This window comes from Pongo pygmaeus, chromosome 7, assembly GCF_028885625.2.
Source record: "Pongo pygmaeus isolate AG05252 chromosome 7, NHGRI_mPonPyg2-v2.0_pri, whole genome shotgun sequence".
NCBI classification, from domain to species: domain Eukaryota; kingdom Metazoa; phylum Chordata; class Mammalia; order Primates; family Hominidae; genus Pongo; species Pongo pygmaeus.
In genome coordinates this window covers 137,473,291-137,492,863 of record NC_072380.2, presented here as the reverse complement: position 1 = coordinate 137,492,863, position 19,573 = coordinate 137,473,291, and the positions used below count along the sequence as shown (strand labels likewise).

General features: G+C 42.3%; 1 protein-coding gene across 5 annotated transcripts in view; it reads left to right on the top strand.

Moving 5' to 3' along the window:
- MTSS1 (MTSS I-BAR domain containing 1) overlaps nucleotides 1-19,573 on the top strand; it is a 178,720-nt gene that overhangs the window by 30,233 nt on the left and 128,914 nt on the right. The gene's annotated exons all lie outside the window — the stretch shown is intronic.

The following is a 19,573-nucleotide window of genomic DNA, read 5'->3' as shown; positions in this document are numbered from 1 at the left end:
GGCCAACATGGCGAAACCCCATGTCTACTAAAAATACAAAAATTAGCTGCGTGTGGTGGCACGTGCCTGTAATTCCAGCTATTTGGGAGGCTGAGGCATGACAGTTGCTTGAATCCGGGAGGCAGAGGTTGCAGTGAGCCCAGATCGCACCACTGCACTCCAGCCTGGGCAACAGTGAATGAGACTCTGTCTCAAAAAAAAAAAAAAAAAAAAAAGAAAAGCAACACATGCAACATTACCAGTAACAGACAATTCCCTTATTCAAAGGGAGGAGGGTGATTTCCTTTTCATTGCAATGCAGCTACTCTCTCCTGCCTCTTACTTTGCCTTGTCTTTCTGGGTCTTCTTGTTGTACCGGCAGCTATAGGCCTGTTCTTTTCATTGTCGTGGTGACATTGGAAAATTTGGGTTCTAGGGCAAGTGTTGGGGACTGCTCCCAGGCACATGAAAGTTTCTCCGAACCACCTGATGGGTACCTTCAGTGCAATGATACTCATTCATCACAGGTGCTTAATTAAATATTTGAATGAATTTGCAGCAAGAACCCTTCTCATTCATTGAACAAACTCCTTTTATTTCAGGCACTATCATGGGACCACAAAAAGCAATATGACTCTCCTTGTCCTAGAGGGGCTTACAATTGAGTGGGGAAAATGAGAAGTATAAATAGAGAATTTCAACATAGAAATTATATGTTTGGTGTGGTAATAGTTGTAGAACAAAGTGCTAGGGGAATATAGAAAAGTGAGCAATTAACTCAGGGAGTGAAGGAGGTTTTCCTAGGGGAAGTAATATTTCTCCTCATTTCCAGGATGCCAACAGGGTTTTACAGCATTCCCTTGGAGAATGCGACAGAGAAATTAGAACCATGATTTCTTCATCCAGTATGTCAGCTTGGTGTGGATCTTAACCAATATCTTTTTAAAAGTCCTTTAAAAAAATTATTCCATAGCTTACGTGTGTCTGTTATAGAAACTTGAGAAAATACAACTGTAAAGAAGAACTTAATATGCAAACCATTGCAGGGCCGATACTATTGCATTTTATATTTTCTTCTACTTCAGCAGTATCTGGAACTGGACTTGGCAGCCGTATTGATATCTTTCTGTAATAGTCATCAGTATGGGTTTTTTTTTTTTTTTTTTTTTGAGACAGAATCTCGCTCTGTCTCTCAGGCTGGAGTGCAATGGCGCAATCTTGGCTCACTGCAACCTCTGCCTCCCCACATTCAAGCAATTCTCCTGCCTCAGCCTCCCGTGTAGCTGGGATTACAGGCATGTGCCACCACACCCGACTAATTTTTGTATTTTTAGTAGAGATGGGTTTCACCATGTTAGCCAGGCTAGTCTTCAACTCCTGACCTCAGGTGATCTGCCCGCCTCAGCCTCCCATAGTGCTGGGATTACAGGCGTGAGCCACCGTGGCTGGCCCAGAATATGTCTTTTTTTTTTTTTTTTTTTTTTTAAAGCTGCTCTACTGTTTTAAGGAACTTAGATATCTGGCATTGCATGTTTGAGGCTCTGTGATAATAATGTTTTTATATTTTAATGTTTAATTCTTGGATGGATCCTATAGATGGACTGGAAAGAGACTCCCAGATTGTCCATAAGTTCCTGTAGTGGGAACCTGGGATTTTGAAGATGCTGCTGCCAGAATGGTTCTTGGCGGGACACTGGAGGGCCTGGAAATTGTCATCTTTGAAGGGAAGAAAAACAGCCATTACTTGTGCAAAAAGAAACCAAAGACCCTCACTACAGAAGTGATGGGGGTAGAGTAGGAGTTTGGAGGTGATGTATTTCACCAAAGGCAAATAATCTCGTAGTGAACAAACCCCTGCTTTGACATTTTTTTTTTTTTTTTTTGAGACAGAGTCTTGCTCTTGTCACCCAGGCTGGAATGCAATGGCACGATCTAAGCTCACTGCAACCTTCGCCTCTCATGTTCAAGTGATTCTCCTGCCTCAGCCTGCCAAGTAGCTGGGATTACAGGCACCCACCATCACGCCCGGCTAATTTTTGTATTTTTAGTAGAGAGGGGGTTTCGTCATGTTGGCCAGACTGGTCTCGAACTCCTGACCTCATGATCTACCTGCCTTGGCCTTCCAAAGTACTGGGATTACAGGCGTGAGCCACCGCACCCGGCTGCTTTGACATATTTTTAGACCATGGGATTTCAGATCATTTTTAGTGATGCCAGGATACTTTCTGTTTAAAATCCATATGTACTACTATTTTCATTGAATGTGAGAGTGGGAGAACTCTCAAATGACCTAAAAGTATATGGGTGATAGAAAGAAGGTATATTTTACAGAGATAAGAGAAACTTCAATGTCCTTCTTAATAAGTGTCAGAAGTGATTGTTATTAATTTTTACTTAAAAATTTAAAAAATAGAACATGTTCTTTGGTTTAAAAAATTGAAATAAGTAGGCTGGGCACGGTGGCTCACACCTGTAATCCCAGCATTTGGGAGGTCGAGGCGGGTGGATTACCTGAGGTCAGGAGTTCAAGACTACCCTGACCAACATGTTGAAATCCTGTCTCTACTAAAAATATAAAAATTAGCTGGGCATAGGGGCGGGCACCTGTAATCCCAGCTACTTGGGAGGCTGAGGCAGGAGAATTGCTTGAACTCGGGAGGTGGAGGTTGCAGTGAGCCGAGATTGCACCACTGCACTCCAACCTGGGCAACAGAGCAAGACTCTTTGTCCAAAAAAAAAAAAAAAAAAAAAATTGAAATAAGTATATAAAGTAAAATTTATCCTCCCCACTTCCCCGCCCCTCCTGGGAATTGGGTTTAGTGTAATTTACAGATGTTTTTGCATATATAAACAAACATGCCTGGGAGGCAAAAAAAACACCAGTTTTCCACAATATGTGGAATGACACATGGAATAAAATATACCTGTGTGACCTTTTTCAGAAGGTAGCCCCTAAGAAACATTGTTCCTGTGCTTTTTACTGCATAGTATATTATAGTTATCTTTCCAGTACCTATAAATCCACCTGATTCTTTCTAGCGGCCAAATGGGATTTCTGAATATAGCACTGTCTGACTATAACACAATTGAGTCATTATTCTCTTGATAGATATTTAGGTTATCTCCAGGTATTTGCTCCTACAAGCTCTGCTGCAATTAATGCCCATGTATATATCCTTTTGGAGTCCTACAAGTGATCTATATTTAATGATGTATGGATCACCAAGGAAATGATAATCTGTAAAAAGTGCTTCAAGCTGTTTTGGTCAGCAGCAAATAGATTTGGGCTTAGGGTTGGTGTAGGCCGTGACTCTAACAGAGTTTGTGGTTTGATAGCTACCTTCTCCAGAAAGAATATCCTTGGTTACTCCCTTGCTTAGAGCCTTTACATGTATTTTTTTTTTTTTTAGTCCCTCTTGATGGAAGTGGTAGGAGAGAATCGCAGTTATTATTAAGTGCATCTCTTCTGGGCAAGTGCCCAGCATTTCAAGCTAGCGGGTCTCTCTGGTTTCCAAAATATTAGCATCTCATATTGTTTCCAAAAGGAAACAGCTCTGAGTGGTCTTTGTCCTTTATAGGAAATCTTTTGCACTAGCTATTAATAAAATTTACTTAGGAAAAACTTTGAATACTAGTCACTATAAGAGCAAAATCAATGTAGTTGTTATGTACCTATTGTTAAACAGAATGTGCAAATATGTTAGAACTTAATTGCTTTCATTTTTTTTAAATCAAAGTGTATAAGGGGATATTATAATGTGTATATTTGGGTTAATAATTAAACTATAATGGAATTTCAGTTTATTAGCACTAGGCGCAGTTCCATATTTTGTTGATTTTAGACTCTGGATGAATATACAATTTGTTTTAAATATGAAAGTACCATTTTCTGTATTATTGAACACAAAGAATTGGTTTCTAGGTATCTGGTAGACATGGAACCCGAGGCTTTGTGGAGCAGGGTCTCTGCTTCCTTCACCTCCATAATGGACCAGCATGTGGCTATCACAGGAGCTGAGAAATGTTTGAACTGAGTGGCATGCATTTGTCTGGGCTACTTAAAAAAATAAGAAAAGGAAAATTAAGGAAATTAAGAAAAAGATGATAAGTACCTACCACATAGGCTGTGGTGAGAACAAAAAGACTTAATACACATAAACCACTCAGAACAGAGCCCAGCCCATGGTACACATTCAATAAAGGCTAGCTATCCTGATTTTCAGTCTTGAAATCATGCCTACTTTTTAGGGTGACAAATTTAAGATTCTGGACATTAGAGATGATCTAGTCTGCCTGGGATCCATTTCCTTCCTTCTGAGAATCTGAAGTGCCTTTCTCAGGCATTGGATGTATTATCATCTAAACTTCCCTGAGATGGTTGTTCAAAACCATAAAAGTAATTACAGAGGCAGATGAAAATGAGAGTCACACAACACTGCTCTTCAAAGGCCCTTGCTGACACAAGCAGATGGCACAGTGGCCAGGATGGGCCAGTGCTGACTAAGAGGGAGTGTGTCGTCCGCTCCATACTCTGCGCAAGTCCCTGATGTGTAAGGGCAGAGGCTTACAGGTGTATGAATTTTATTCCTCATTTTGATCCTGAATGCATTAAAAAAAATCTGTGTAGCACAAAAAATAATCTATGTAGTTGAAATAACAAAAGTCTATATGCGGTAGTTAGAATAACAACTAGCTTGGGATCTGGGATGCGTAGGTTTGACTTCGTGCCTTTGCAGCTATGTGACCTTGAGTAAATATTTCCCTTCTCTGAGCTTCCATTTTCCCACCTATAAAGGGCCTAGGAGCCTAGATGATCACAAGTAATTTTTTTTGGCTCTATATTCTATGATTTTAAATCTTGCCTTGGTTCTCATTAACTATGAATGAAGTTGGACAGTGTAAATTTCCTTTTCTATATTATCTTTAGAGCTTCCAGTTTTTGCTCTGAGTACAAAGGAAGTGGAGGAAGCAAGATTAAGCCAAAGATAATGGAGAGAGAAGGTTAGAAGAGAAAAGGGAAAATTACAGATGGGCATTTGGGTTGATGCCCCCTCTCAGACTTGGAGTGTTTACAGGAGGAAGGCAGGTGGACACCGGACCTTCTAGGACAGGCATCAAAGGCTAGACCATCAGACGTGCACTTTAATCAGTGAGTCTGGATCGCCGAGGTTGGTGAAGAAAATTGCTGATGGCTTAGTTCTTACAAATGTGTTACATGTTTGCAGTACAGATTTTGGTAAATGCCATGGTATCCAGATCTGGCATTAGGCGTCACAGTCACTCAAGAAGTTCACTTTAAGGCACAGATTTCAAGGCTGTGCCACTCCCATGGAATCAGAATAACTGGGTGAGACCCAAGAATCTCCAATTTTGAAAAGCTTTCCAGGAGATGTTGCTCTCCAGTGAGGTATGTTTGTGCTGTCCCGTAAAGCCTCTTGCCATCTTGCCATAACCCACCTGTCCAATGACATCTCCCCACCCATGGCCAGCAACTGCACCCACAAAGAACTGCTCACTGTTTTCTGAAACCCTTAAAACCCTTGATTCCTATCTGCTGGCACATGTGCATTCTAGGCCCAGAATGTCCTTTCCAGCCCTCCCCTTCTTCACCCTGTTTGTATGCTTGAGGATCTGCTGCTTGTCTCCCAGGGGTTTAAGAGCTGTATCACTTGTGAGACCTTTGTCTTCCCTCAGGAAGTAAACTGGGTCCTTGCTCAGGGCCTCGGGGGACATGCTGGAGTCAGAGGATTCCCCTAGCTGTGCTGTCACTATCTTCCCCACCAGATTGCAGACACCTCCAACAGGACCTGCTCCTTCCTGGGAACTCACTTTCCCAGATGCTGAGTATCTGGCCTTCAGCAGGGTGCAGACCCATCTGCTGAATGAATGACTGTGCGCAAACAGTAGCTTTCACTTTTATGCAGCCCTCATGGATCCTGGTGGGAAGCCCGTCAGTTCTCGAGCAAGGGGCTGTTGGGATGGGGTCTTGGCAGGATTCCTCCCTGGAGTTCAGAATTTGAATCTTGGTGACCCCTCCCTGAGGTCAATCTCTGGTGCAAGGGACAACTGGGTAGAAGGCACCCACCCTGCTTCATGGATGGAGTGGAGGAGGGGAGGGAATCTTCCCTCTGAGGGGAGAAGGTGCTGGGTTGTTTGGGTTCTCAGCTGGGTTGTTCCCTGGCTCCAGCCAGACTGCTCTTGTTTGCTCCTGAGTTTTATTTTAACCAGATTGTTTAATTGAGACTTCACTAGCCTTAACTTCTGGATTGCCTTTGGTGTTCAAGCCCAGAACTCTTTCATGTAATTAGAGTCTTACTATTTCTACCTAGCAAACTTTTTTTTTCTTTTTAAAAAGATTGATGCATCTACATGTTATGGGGGCTCATATGATACTTTGATAAATTCATATAATGTGTAAAGTTCAAATCATTTGAGAGGCCGAGGTGGATGGATCACTTGATGTTAGGAGTTTGAGACCAGCCTGGTCAACATGGCGAGATCCTGGCTCTACTAAAAATACAAAAAAATTAGCTGAGCTTGGTGGCGGGCCTCTAATTCCAGCTACTCGGGAGGCTGAGGCATGAAAATCACTTGAACTCGGGAGGCGGAGGTTGCAATGAGCCAAGATCATGCCACTGCACTCCAGCCTGGGTAATGGAGCGAGACTCTGTCTCAAAAAAAAAAAAAAAAAAAAAAAAATCAAATCAGGGTAATTGGGATATCTATCACCTGAAATATTTGTCTTCTTATTGCTACTTAGCAAACACTTTAGCCTCAAACTGAAAACAATTTTTTTTCAAATTAAAAACATCATATAAAAAAGGCCCTTCTTTTAGGTCTGGAACTGAAAATTCTTTGAATATTACCATAAAGGAATGTAGTCAAATTTCTTCATTTGATTAAAAATAAAAAGGCATATCAGCCGGATGCGGTGGCTCACGCCTATAATCCCAGCGCTTTGGGAGGTGGAGGCCGGTGGATCACTTGAGGTCAGCAGTTCGAGACCAGCCTGGCCAATATGGTGAAACCCCATCTCTACTAAAAATACAAAAATTAGCTGGGTGTGGTGGCGGGCACCTGTAGTCCCAGCTACTTGGGAGGCTGAAGCAGGAGAATCGCTTGAACCTGGGAGGCGGAGATTGCAGTGAACCAAGATCGTACCATTGTACTCCAGCCTGGGCGACAGAGCAAGACTTGGTCTCAAAAAAAATAAAAAACTCTTGAAACCACCTAAACTATATATATGTGTGTGTGTTTGTGTACATGTATGTATGTATGTATGTGTATCCATATACTTTTTATATTGAACACTTTTTATAATCTCAATCTTACATAAAGTACAAATAAAATCTATAAAAATGATTAATATTTATAATAATAGGCAACATTGCTAAAAACTGTGGTTATTATGTAAGCATAGCTTCAAGATAAATTTTCCAGCTCTTAAGCCCTCCTATACACAGGTTTTAGAGCTGCCATTGCCCTAGTGGGAGGTGATGTAAAAAATATTGTTTTAAATGGGGTTGTAAATGTACATTCTGCTTTTGGTCTCATCATTTTGGTGTTTTTCCACTTCAATTTGTTTTGCGTCATTTTAATTTGTTAGCACAATATATACATCTGCTATGAATAAAACATCTTTTTAAAAATGGCCCAGGCATGTGAAGTTTGTCTTACTATTCTCCATTTTTTTAAAGCTGTCATTTTTTGGGGTGTGCTTTCTATGAAACTTCAGACTTTGTGTTGAGCCCAGGACAGTAGGGTGTCATGCATTTTTAGCATTTTTACAAGTCATACTATAATAAGGACTAGAAATAACAATGAATCTGTATATTTATAGAGAGTGTTTTTATTTTATAAATTTTAAAAAATACCTTGTTTTTGATGTTTTTCAGTTGATGGAGTTATGGTTGCTTATATGTCTGATTATTTTGATGGGCAAGTGCGTATATTTAGGAGATTTGTAACCATGAGCCTAGCATTACTGCTGATAAAATGAATCCCTCCTTTCTAATCCCATTGCTCTTTTTTTCTTGATGTAAAAACTGATGCCTGACGACAGCACTGTTCCCCATTTGACAAGTGGCCTTTTATTATTGATCTTTGGTTGGGTCGCAACAGTTGCCGGAGAGAATTGTTCATTGTGGTCAACCAGTGCTTCTGCCTCAGTCGTGTTTTGCTTTTAACCGTGTCTTCCTGGAATGACACTTGAAAGGGCAGTCATCATGTGTTAGCCCAGAATGAACTCACCGGAATCCCACATTTACCAAAACATATCCTGGATCCCCAGGGCAGGATGTCATCAGAATTCTATAATCCTCCAGCAGGGATAGTGAGGGATATCAGAATTCCACACCCAAGCATGTGTGTCTGTCCTGCTCAGGATTGTCTTACCCCTAACAGAGAAAAATTCTTGCTCCATTCAATGGGGTTTCCCCATTAGGCTTTAGTGTATTTCCCCAGATGATACTTGAATTACATCTGGTTGCGTGTGTGCTGTTCTCTGTCTAACCTCGGCAGCCTTCATCAATGCCGGTGAATTATGTGGTGGTGGTGGTGGTGGCGGTGGCGGTAACAGCAGCAGTGGGGAGGAAGGTCCAAGCTTGGAGAGGATGTGTGTTTTTATGGGTGACTGAGTTGATTTGTGTGCAGCATGGTTATTTGTTTGTTAGGCAGTTTACATAATAAAGTGGTTTACTCAGCAGTTTCCTACTTCCAGCTAACAGAGCCACCGTGCATTTTGTATACAAGCACTGACAATTCTCCCCTCTTCTCCTCCCCCACCTCTTTCCATCCTAGTTCTTGCCTTTGCTTCCCATAGATTGGCTTTTTGTTTTGGCTTAATAACTAATACCCCATCCCATCCCCACTGCCACACACACACACCTTGTAGTCATTTTCGGTAAAGTATTAACATTCATGAAAAGAATGCAGTTATTTTAGTTCATGCAGATGAAGCAAAGAATTTTTTTTTTTTTTTTTTTGAGATGGAGTTTCACTCTCATTGCCCAGGCTGGAGTGCAATGGTGCGATCTTGGCTCACTGCAACCTCCATCTCCCGGGTTCAAGTGACTGTCCTGCCTCATCCTCCCGAGTAGCTGGGATTACAGGCATGCGCCACCACACCCAGCTAATTTTTGTATTTTTAGTGGAGATGGGGTTTCTCCATGTTGGTCAGGCTGGTCTCAAACTCCCAACCTCAGGTGATCCGCCCACCTCAGCCTCCCAAAGTGCTGGGATTACAGGCGTGAGCCACCATGCCCAGCCAAGAATTTTTTTTTTTTTTAATGTTCTCTTGTGAAGAATCATTTGCCATAGAGCTATGAACTTGGTTTGGTCTGCTCTGCCCATCTTAGATAAAAATAACCATCTGAAATGTAAATGTGAACTTGAAGACACTTGAAGTTGTCAAACTAGTATTTTTCTAGGACGGGTCTGTTTGGTCAGACCACATAGATGCCTTCTCTGTGCTCCCTCTGAAAAAGTCTCAGCTAGAAAACACACACAAAATGTGAAAGCTAGTTGGAACTAAAATTTTCACTTTAACCTGCGCTTGTTTCCTCTGCTGTAGGAAAAGTGTTGTTACCGGAAAATAACTCAAGGAATAGTTATAGAATACTAAAAAAGGTCTTCTGTCACTGAGAATTTGGCAGTGAATTCTCCTGACTCATTTTAAAGAAATTTGATTTGTATACACTACTTTAAGAAAGCTTAAAGTGAGAACTACTTGGAAGTTTTTTTTTTTTTTTTTTTTTTTTTTTAAGTAACTATCTGGCCTTTCATTTTTGAGAAGATACAGGATTTTTTTTTTCTTCTGCTCACCTAGTGTCTAGTGCAACCTTTTCATTTTTACTGGAGACACTGAGTCTCAGTGAAGTCACTTGTCCGAGGTCACACAGCTAGGAAGAAGGAGAGTGGGGAGTCTAGCCTTGGGTTTTCTATTGCGTGATTTCCCTTAAAAACCACCTAAGCAGTTGTTGGCTCTGTGTTCTTGGTTTCATGGTGAGGGGGTTGAAGGAGGACATGGCATAGGTTGTGAAAAAAATCTCTGTTCTGTGCTCTCAGCCGGTGATTGTTTACAGACATTTTGGTTTGCTTGTGTGTTAATAAGAAACCCGTGGTCATCTGGTTTCCAAAGCAGCTCTCTGCTTCCATTCTGGTTCTTCCTTTTTCTGCAGAAGATATTTTTGTTTTCTTTTAGCTCTTTGGAAGGGGGGAGGCTATTTTTGCTTACATTTTAATCATTTGTTTCATTTGACATAAGCTTCTTAACTGTAAGAATAATGAGGCTTCAATTCATTTACATTGCCTTCAATTCATCTACATGCACACATACACACGTACAAACACATACACATATACACATACACACAACATACACATGTACACACATACAACATACACATACACACAACACACACACACAGATATACACATGTACACACATACACATATATTCACAACATACACGTACACATATATACACACACACGTACACACACGCACAACATACATACACAGATATACACATGTACACACATACACATATATTCACAACATACACGTACACATATATACACACACACGTACACACACGCACAACATACACAACATACACATACACACGCATATATACACACAGTATACACATATGCACATACATACACACACGCACACATGTATGCACATACACACAAATACACGTTTTTTGATTCCCAAATGTTTACAATTGCCATGGAACTCTTATTTCTAGTAAAAGACACTGCTGTGGTAATCTGCAGCATTTCATGCTGTGTGTGCTAGGGCCCAGGGACCTCGGTTACCATGGAAACTAATATCCAGCCGCCCGGGTGGTACTTCCCTTTAGAGCCGCATTTGAGCGCATTTCACAGTTCAATACAATGCTGCTTCTTCCTGCCTTTAAAATCAGGAAAGGGGGCAAAGCTGATTGATTACAAGTAAAATGAAAAAATACTGTTTCTGCTAAGACAGAAAGGGACCTTTAATACGCGCCCTTTTAACATGATTGTCAGAAGCAGGACAGTGCACAGTTTCTCAGAGATGGCCAAAGGATGTAATAAAACACAAAAGAATTGTGGAGGCGATAGTAAAGATTCTTCTTCCTGTGCTGCTGATCCACAGGCTTCTCTTTGAGAATGACTGGCCTGTGAGGCTGACAAGGGTGTTTACCCGCTGACTCTGGTGGAGTCCATTTGGTTCACCAGAAGGGCTTGAGGGCAGACAAAAGACCTTGAGCTCTCTGCGCGTGCCAGTCATCTTGTGTTTCCTGACCCCTGTCTCTCAGAACCCACTCACAGAACCAGATCCGAGAGCCTGGGAGAGCTTGCCCAGATTTCAGCCCTTGATTTGCCACTTAAGCACGTGATTGCCATCTGTGCTTGCTTAAAGGGGATGCTGATTAGGAGAGTGATACTTCATTTGGATAATACGATTTAAGCCCAAGTGCAAGAGGTGTTGCTTGTGCTGGAACTACAGGAAATATGAGCCATGTAAATACACGCACCACCCAACCTCCTGCAGTGGTCCAGGTGGTCCTACCGGTCGCTGACTACAGTATGTCTTTGTGGGAGACGACAGTGATCCCAAGCCCTGGTTTCCATGCAGGTATATGGACTCCTGCTTAATGAGATTGAAGGATAGTAATTGCCTCCACCCTTATTTAGATGATGCCCATTGCTCTGGCGTCTGTGTTTTCAAATGTTTTGGAAAAAGCGAGTGCTGGGAGAGTGTGCTATTTAGTGAGCTCAGTCCAGCCTCAGTCTTGAGCATTGACTGTGGGTCCTCTGCTGTTGGGGCTCTCGACTTGCCCGCCAGCTGCCTTATCTCAGGTTGAGAAAGGTAGTGGGAACCCCATTTTGCAAATGAGGAAACTCTTGGTGACTTGAAGTCACCTGGTTAAAATGGCACACAACTTTGAAGCTGCCTGACATTTTAACCCAGTGTGCCAGACATACGTTTCTGGAGTGTGTGTCTTGTCTATGTGAGACTCTAGTACCACGTTCTTCCTACCTCAGGGATCACTTTATGGAAACACCTCAGAATTGAGACCAGGGCTTCTCAATCTGTGATTTGGGGCTGGATAAATATTAGTTGTGAGGGGCGTGGTGTGCATTGTAGGTTGGTTAGCAGCGTTCTCGGCCTCTACCCCTCTCAGTTGTGAAAACCAAAAATGTGTATTGAGATCAGTCCTGGTTGAGAACCACCAAGCTAGACCTCTTTGGGTTTTGTTGGGCAATTTAATGGAACTATGGCAATGCCTTTTTTGAGGCAGTTGTAGCTAGCTTGGTTCATTGAAGCTAGGTTTTAAATCATTCATAACTAAGTTATGATGTTAGGAATTCGACAGTCCATGCATTGTTTCATCTGAAAAACAACTACTCTGCCAAGTTGCACGTATACAGCTCTGTAAACAGTCCACATCTTACTAAAAAAAGACTGCTTCCTTTTTACCAAAAGGTCATTTCCCAGAGTGAAAATATGCAGGTTTTTTGTTGTTGTTTTCTGAAGATTAAGTCAAATGAGAATAGGAATGGGGTGAACAGAGCACTTGAGTTCCCAATCGTGTTGTGCTGCCTGCGTGATGGAGAGAGGGCTCAGGGAGGCGGAGCTGGATCAGAAGGCGGCTGCAGGCCCCCTCTGCCTGCTCACAGCTGTGTGGCCCTGGGTGGGTCAGTACAGCCGGACACACCTGAGTTTTGTTGTCTATGAGATGACAGTTAGGTCTGCTGTACCTGCCTGTCAGGGTGACGGTGGAAGTCAAATGAGGTCATAGTTGTGAAAGCATTTTATAAATTGTAAAGCCCAGGCAGCTGTGATGAGAGGTCGTGGTGCTCCTGTGACTTGGGACTTTGGGGGTCCCTGGCCACCTTCCGACTGCTGGCTCCTTGGTCACTTAGAGACGTGGTGCTCACTTGGGTTCCGCCTTCGCCCCCCGTGGCCTGTCCCTTCCCACTTGTCTGTCTCCAACTTCTGCCGCTGTTTGGGATCCAGTTCAGTCCTTATTTTCTCCTGAATGTCTTCTTCCGGCATTTTAAAAGTATTTTTTATAATTATTATTTTAAACAAATATTTTAAGTATGGTGTATATTTATAATGATTGCTAGTTTATTGTATGATTTGTGATTAGATTTGGGGGATGAATGGTGTCTTGAATGAATGTGGGGTTTTTGGCTGTCTCCCCAGTACATGCCCCAGGTGTGTTGAATATGTCAGTCTCTCCTGCATCACACACACTTGGAATGCCCTCTCCCTTCCCTCACCTGCAGACTCTGACTTACCCTCCAAGGTTATCTCAGGCGGTCTCTCCTCCAGGACGCCTTTCCTCCTTGAGGGGCTTGGGATCCCCCCAAGAGCTCTGCCCAGAATCTGGGCTTCACTGTCGTATCACTGTACTGTATGTTACCTGTTCCCTGGTCTGGAGATTCTCCCACTTTGGCCTCACAAAGTGCTGGGATTACAGGCATGGGTCACTGCATCCCGGCTCCTTTCTTTTATTTTTTTTCTCATTGAGGTGAAATTCATATGACATAAAACTAATCATTTTTAAGTGAACAATTTAGTGACAGTTTGGACATTTTTGCAGTGCTGTGTAACACCACCTCATCTAATTCCAAAACATTTTCATTACCATGAAAGAAAGCCCTGTACCAGGATGATGAAAAGGTTCTGGAGATGGAGGTGGTGATGGTTACATTAACAATGTGAATATACTTAATGTCACTGGATTGTATATTTAGAAACGGTTAATTAAAATGGTGAATTTTTTGTTTTATATTTATTTATTTATTTATTTACCATGAGAAAAACACACAAAAATCCCATACTCATTAAGCAGTTACTCCCTGTCCCCACCCTTCCCAGCCTCTGGCAGTGTTTTGTGTTTTATCATTATAGCCTTAGCCCCTAACATCATAGTAGGGGCCAAATAAATCTTCTTTGAATGAATGGAATGAGTTTCTACTTGAACACACATTTGTTTATCTAATGGCTGTGTGACGAGCAAAGTTACCTTTAAGGACATTTCTTTGAAGTGTTTCACTAGCGTTTATTCAAGGGGGTTTCTACTTATCTACCAGCATCTCCATAGACATGCCTCTTAAACCAAACCTAACTTTGTAGCTTATCTGCCCCCCTTCTTCATTATCTTTAGTTGACATTTGGGGCCAGTGATGGAACCTAGTGGTATCTGTCTGGCACACTCACAAACAAAGTGTTATTGAATCTCTGAAATATATGTAGCAGGTCAAATATATGCCTTTTCTTAGGATGTTGAAGTTTTCGATTACTGCTGCTTTTATGAGGGAGAAGGAAAATCTACCCATCCTTTTAGAAATGAATGTTCCTAATCTCATTGCTTCCTTGAAACATGGCCGCCTTGTCGTTCATTCTTTTCTTTATGCTTGCAACTCACAAAATCTTGTTCTTTTCTGTTGCTCTATAATTTATAAAACCGTACTGCAGTTGGCTTGGATAGAATTTACTTAGGCATAGTTGAGCCTTTAGATTTTCCTTCTGGCATGGACAAAAGCGTCATTAATTATGAATATGAATTCCTTTGCAAAATGACAAGATTGAACATTTCCTCATGCCAGTAACCCAGCTGTCTCATTCTGATGTGCAACAAAGACTTTTTAGAGATTGTTTTTAATGGCCATGGTATAAGACACTAAAAAATAAGAAGCTGAAAGGAATGCAAAGTAGCTTACAGTTCATTCGTCTAGAAAAAAAGAAATAAAGAAAGGTTTTTGCTATCCTGTGGCTGTCTGTACTCTGATGGTACATTTGCAATCTCCAAGTTTTGGCCGTGGCTGCAAACCAAATGGTTGTGCTGCTCTGCTGTTGTCAGATACAAGATTCTGTTTTGTTCAGATGATGAGTATTTGAGCATCCTATGGCCCGGGTCACTTTTTCGCTCTCCTTGGTTTGATAATGGAAATGGGAGTGGTGTCAGAGCCCCCACCGAGTGTGGGTGCTGGCTTGTTATAGCCTCACCACCATCCACTTGGTAACTTCTCTTCTTGACACTGGAAGAGGCTGCAACTGGGCTCCGATTCCAGAGCCAGGAGGCTTTTAACTGCTGTATTATGGGGTCTTGGTCCTGAGTGTGTCTGCTCAGCCATCGGTTGACCATCTCAGTAAGATGGTTTCTGATGTTTCCACCTGCCCTGTGTCTTGACAGATTTGCAGCCAGATTCAGATATGGCAGTGGGCTCCTTCGTGTTGGAGAGGTTGTGTTGTTCCACTCCATCTGTCTGGATGCTTCCTAGGGCATGTCCCACCTCTGGCCTCCAGTTGGGGTTTTCTAGTCTGGAGAGAGACCTGTGTTTCTGAGTTCCCTTCCAGGGTGTCAGAGAAGCTGGCACTCTTGGAAATACCCTACTAGGTTTGGATCCTTGCATGTACATATATCTATATATGTGTGTACATATCTATATGTGTATGTACGTATATATCTATATATACATAAAGCTAGTATTTGATAGTGTACTGCAGGCTATTGTGAGACTTTGTTTCTCTTCACAATTCCTTGAATGAGGATTTTGGGGTCGTTGTTTTTCTTCCATTTTTAAAATTTCATTTTTTTAAAAATCACGGGCTGCTTCCTTTTTAACCAAATGTTAAACATTACACATTAAACGTTAAAACATTTGTGTATAAGAAACTTTTTTCTTTTTTTTTTTTGCTTACTTTAAATGGAAGTGCTGTCACATTAAACATCAGGTTTAAATCACATGGAAATAAAGTGGGGCCAGACAGTTGAATGTACTGTCATTTCACTACTTTAGGAAACATCAGGAGAGGAACCAGGATGGTCTGAAAAGGTCATAGACTGGGGAAGGAAGGGCTGGGATGACCATTTGTCAATGTTCAAAAAGTAAGACAAAATGGTTATAGCTGGTTTAGAGCCCATCCATTTTTGTTTTCTTCAAGAAAGTGATTAGAAATGTGTTTTGGTTTCAGAAAAGCCCTGGTTTTCTTTGATGTTTAGTATAAATTTGCCTTGAAGTGCGATATCCCATCATCATCATACGTAGGCATGTGCTTTTTGTGTGTGCTGTAAGGACAATGTCCACACTGGGTCATTTCCCTCCCCACCCAGTTGCCCTTCGTTGAAGTAGGAGCTGCTGTTTCAGTTAGCTGCCCTGAGCTGGTCTTGCAGTTAGCCACTGGCCCATTCAGCAGCCTGGTCTCCCCTTGCTGACTCCAGGCTTCCTTCTGCATCACGAGAGCCAAACCGGCCACTTTAGCCTCCTGTCTACTGTATTCTCACCCTGCAGGAATGGAGGCTGTAGGCTAGAGCCTGCCTGTTCCGTGAGGCTCAGATCCAAAGGCTTACTCTCCTGGAATGGGGCCTCTCTCCTGTGTCTCCCCTCACACCTGTGGCCTTGTGCACTGATGGATTATTTGCCCGAGGAGAAGAGGAAGCGTTGAAGGGATAGCCGTGTTAGTTTTGGATTCCAGCTACTTTGCTGCTGATGGTTGTGCAACCTCCAGGGACCTGCTATTTAGCAAATAGGGCTGAGCACAGCCTGGGGGAGGCTGCCGAAGATGGGGGTGGGCACACGTTGATGACTAGTGTCCCCACCCTGCTCTGACTTCACTTAAAAACAACCCCCAAAATGGCTTTAGCATAAAATGGAAAAGATGGTCAATTATTCTGGCATGAGGGCTACCCTCTTGTTAAAGAAATTGCATGGCTGCTGTTTAAGAACCTTTGATTTGAGTTGAATCCCAGCCTGCACTCTTTTTTGCAGTGTGACCTTTGGGAAGTTGCCTTAACCTCTGTGTACCTGTTTTCTCATTTGTAAATTGGATGTGATAACAGCACCTTTGTAGGCTGTGTGTGGAGTCTTTGAGAAGGTGTGTGTGGAGTCTTTGAAAAGGTGTGTGTGGAGTCTTTGAGAGCTTTCAGTGCCTGGTTCATAGTAGCCTTCAATCGTTAGCTCATATGAATCAGGAAAGCTAGTATTTATCAGCACATACAAATGTGTCAGGCACTATGCTCTGGGCTTTGTATCAATTATAGTAATCTTTATAGCAGTTTTGTTTTATTTTGTTTTGTTTTGTTGAGACGGCGTTTTTTTGCTCTTGTCACTGAGGCTGGAGTGCAATGGCATGATCTCGGTTCACTGCAACCTCCGCCTCCCAGGTTCAAGCAATTCTCCTGCCTCAGCCTCCTGAGTAGCTGAGATTACAGGCGCCTGCCACCACACCCGGCTAATTTTTGTATTTTTAGTAGAGATGGGGTTTCACCACGTTGGTCAGGCTGGTCTTGAACTCCTGACCTCAGGTGATCCACCTGCCTCGGCCTCCCAGAGTGCTGGGATTACAGGCATGAGCCACTGCACCCAGCTAGGAGGCAGTTTTGAGAGAGATAGTGTTGATTTAAACTAAACAGTGGTCATGTATTTCTATCATTGAAATATATTTGGGATGGTTACATTTTTATTGTGGATATTTAAAAAGACATACCTCAAAACAAAACAAAACAGAAACTGGGAATGGCATAGAAGCAGAACCTTTCCTGCTTGAAATAGCTCCTTCAGCATAAAACACATGTAGGAGTCCTGAGGTTGGCATTTCTCTCTGCCACTGGGATGCTGAGTGGAAGATTTGTTACTTGAGTTCATCATTTGCTCTTTTTTTTTTTTTAAATGTCACAGCTTCTCTGTGTTGTTTTCGACTCCGTAGACACATTTGTGTAAGGTTTTAAAAGTTCAGCTTTTCACTTAGGAGGAAGCTGAGCTCTGTAATTTTCCTTTTTGCCTCTGACACTAGGACATTGGAGTCTCTTTCATGCTGGGGGACGCTGTCTACTCTGGTCTATGCCACTTAATCCTCAGGTGGCCCTGAACAGATTATTAACTTGCTTAAAGGTGGTTAAGGAGCTCCTCTCCTGTGGTCTAAAGAAACCCCCACTCTGGCCAGGAGGGTCTTGGTGACCTTGCTGAACCATCTTCCCCTAGGAGTAGAGACTGGGGTAACATAAAATGCAGAGAAGCAATGACCTCAAAGCAGCTGGGTAGATGTGACAGCTCCTCAAAGCCTTACCTGTTTTGCCTAAGAGGAGTGTCCTTCATTCATACCTATAGAAACACTACTTGGCAACAGTGAATGTTCTCTGACACATGTAACAGGTTGTTAAGTTTCTCTATTTAGAATCCATTGGTAGTCAGGGCCACCTGGGTGTTCTTTGAACGAGACAACTATAATGGAAGTATTATAATACTATACTATTGGTATAATAGGTACATTATATGCTATTAACACTGTAGAAATGTTATGTTAGAGACTGGAACCTGAAGCCCCTCCTTGTGGCACATAGATAACCTTTGGTTTTTCCTATAATCCTTTCCACCTTTTCCTTGGGGTGATGCCCCTCCAAGTGTGCTCTCCCCTGGGACTCAGCTGCCTAGGGCTTCCTTCTTAGCCACTATTAGCTGAGAGCAGAGGCAGCAGCTCTGGCTGGCAGTGGCCCCTGGAGCTTTGACATCTGGAGGGGGTGAGGACCCCGTTTGGATGACTCCTGCCCTTCCCTACCCAGGCTGTTTGACTCTTGATCTTGCCTAGTACTTTTTCTCAATATCAAATTCCTGAGCCTGCGATTGAGTTGTCCTGCTTGGACAAAGCCCTTGTGTTCCACATGTGTGGTCTGATCCAGTGACAAAGAAGTTGCCATTTAAACATCTCATCTTGAAGAACCATTCTGCCTTTCATGCTTCATGTATTGAACACTGAAACTGATAGGAGTCTTAGCTCTCCCTGTATGTTTCCAAGGGTTTAATACATACATAATGATCAAGAGAACCTGATTTAACATTTTGCTCACCCTAGTATTAAAAAAAAAATTCTGGAGAAGGTAATAAAGACTAAGTTTAAAGAATGTCTTGGCAGTTGTTAAAGGAGATTTTAATTAAATCCCAAAATAGTGGGTACATGAGAATAATTCCATTTGAGGGTACCTGTTGGGTGTCCTTGTTAAAGCCTATACAATGCATTGTATGAATTTTCTCCTGTTGAAGAGTTAGGCAGCTTTCTATGCTACTTCTCCTAGACCTTATTGCAAATGCATGCTAAATTTCGAGATTCCCATAAACTATAAGTCTTGTGTTGGCATTTTCTGAAGTTCATTTTGGGCATGGATAGGGAAGGTTATGAGTCAGGTGACAGGAGTTTCCATACCACATCCACGTTTTTCATTGTGACCATATGGCAGTTGGTTCCTTGGTCTAGCCAACATGCTCTGAACACGTTCCACAGAGGACTGGGCTGGCTTCTTAAAAGGGCTCTAGAAGCAGATCAGGCAAGGATTTTCGCCCAGTGGGGCCAACTGTCCAGAATGGAAGACAGTTCATGCACCTTAATATCTATAACTTTCTAAAAGTCCTAACATTTGAGCCTCACTCCCAGGTAAACTGTTTTACTAATCTGAGATGGGACTTGGGCATCAGTATGTTGTAAAGCTTCCAAGTTGAGTCTAAGGATAGCCAGAATTAGATACCACTGCCTAGATCATGAGCACTGGAGGGTGATAACACAAGACCCTTGTGAATTTTCAAAAGCTAAGCAGCCA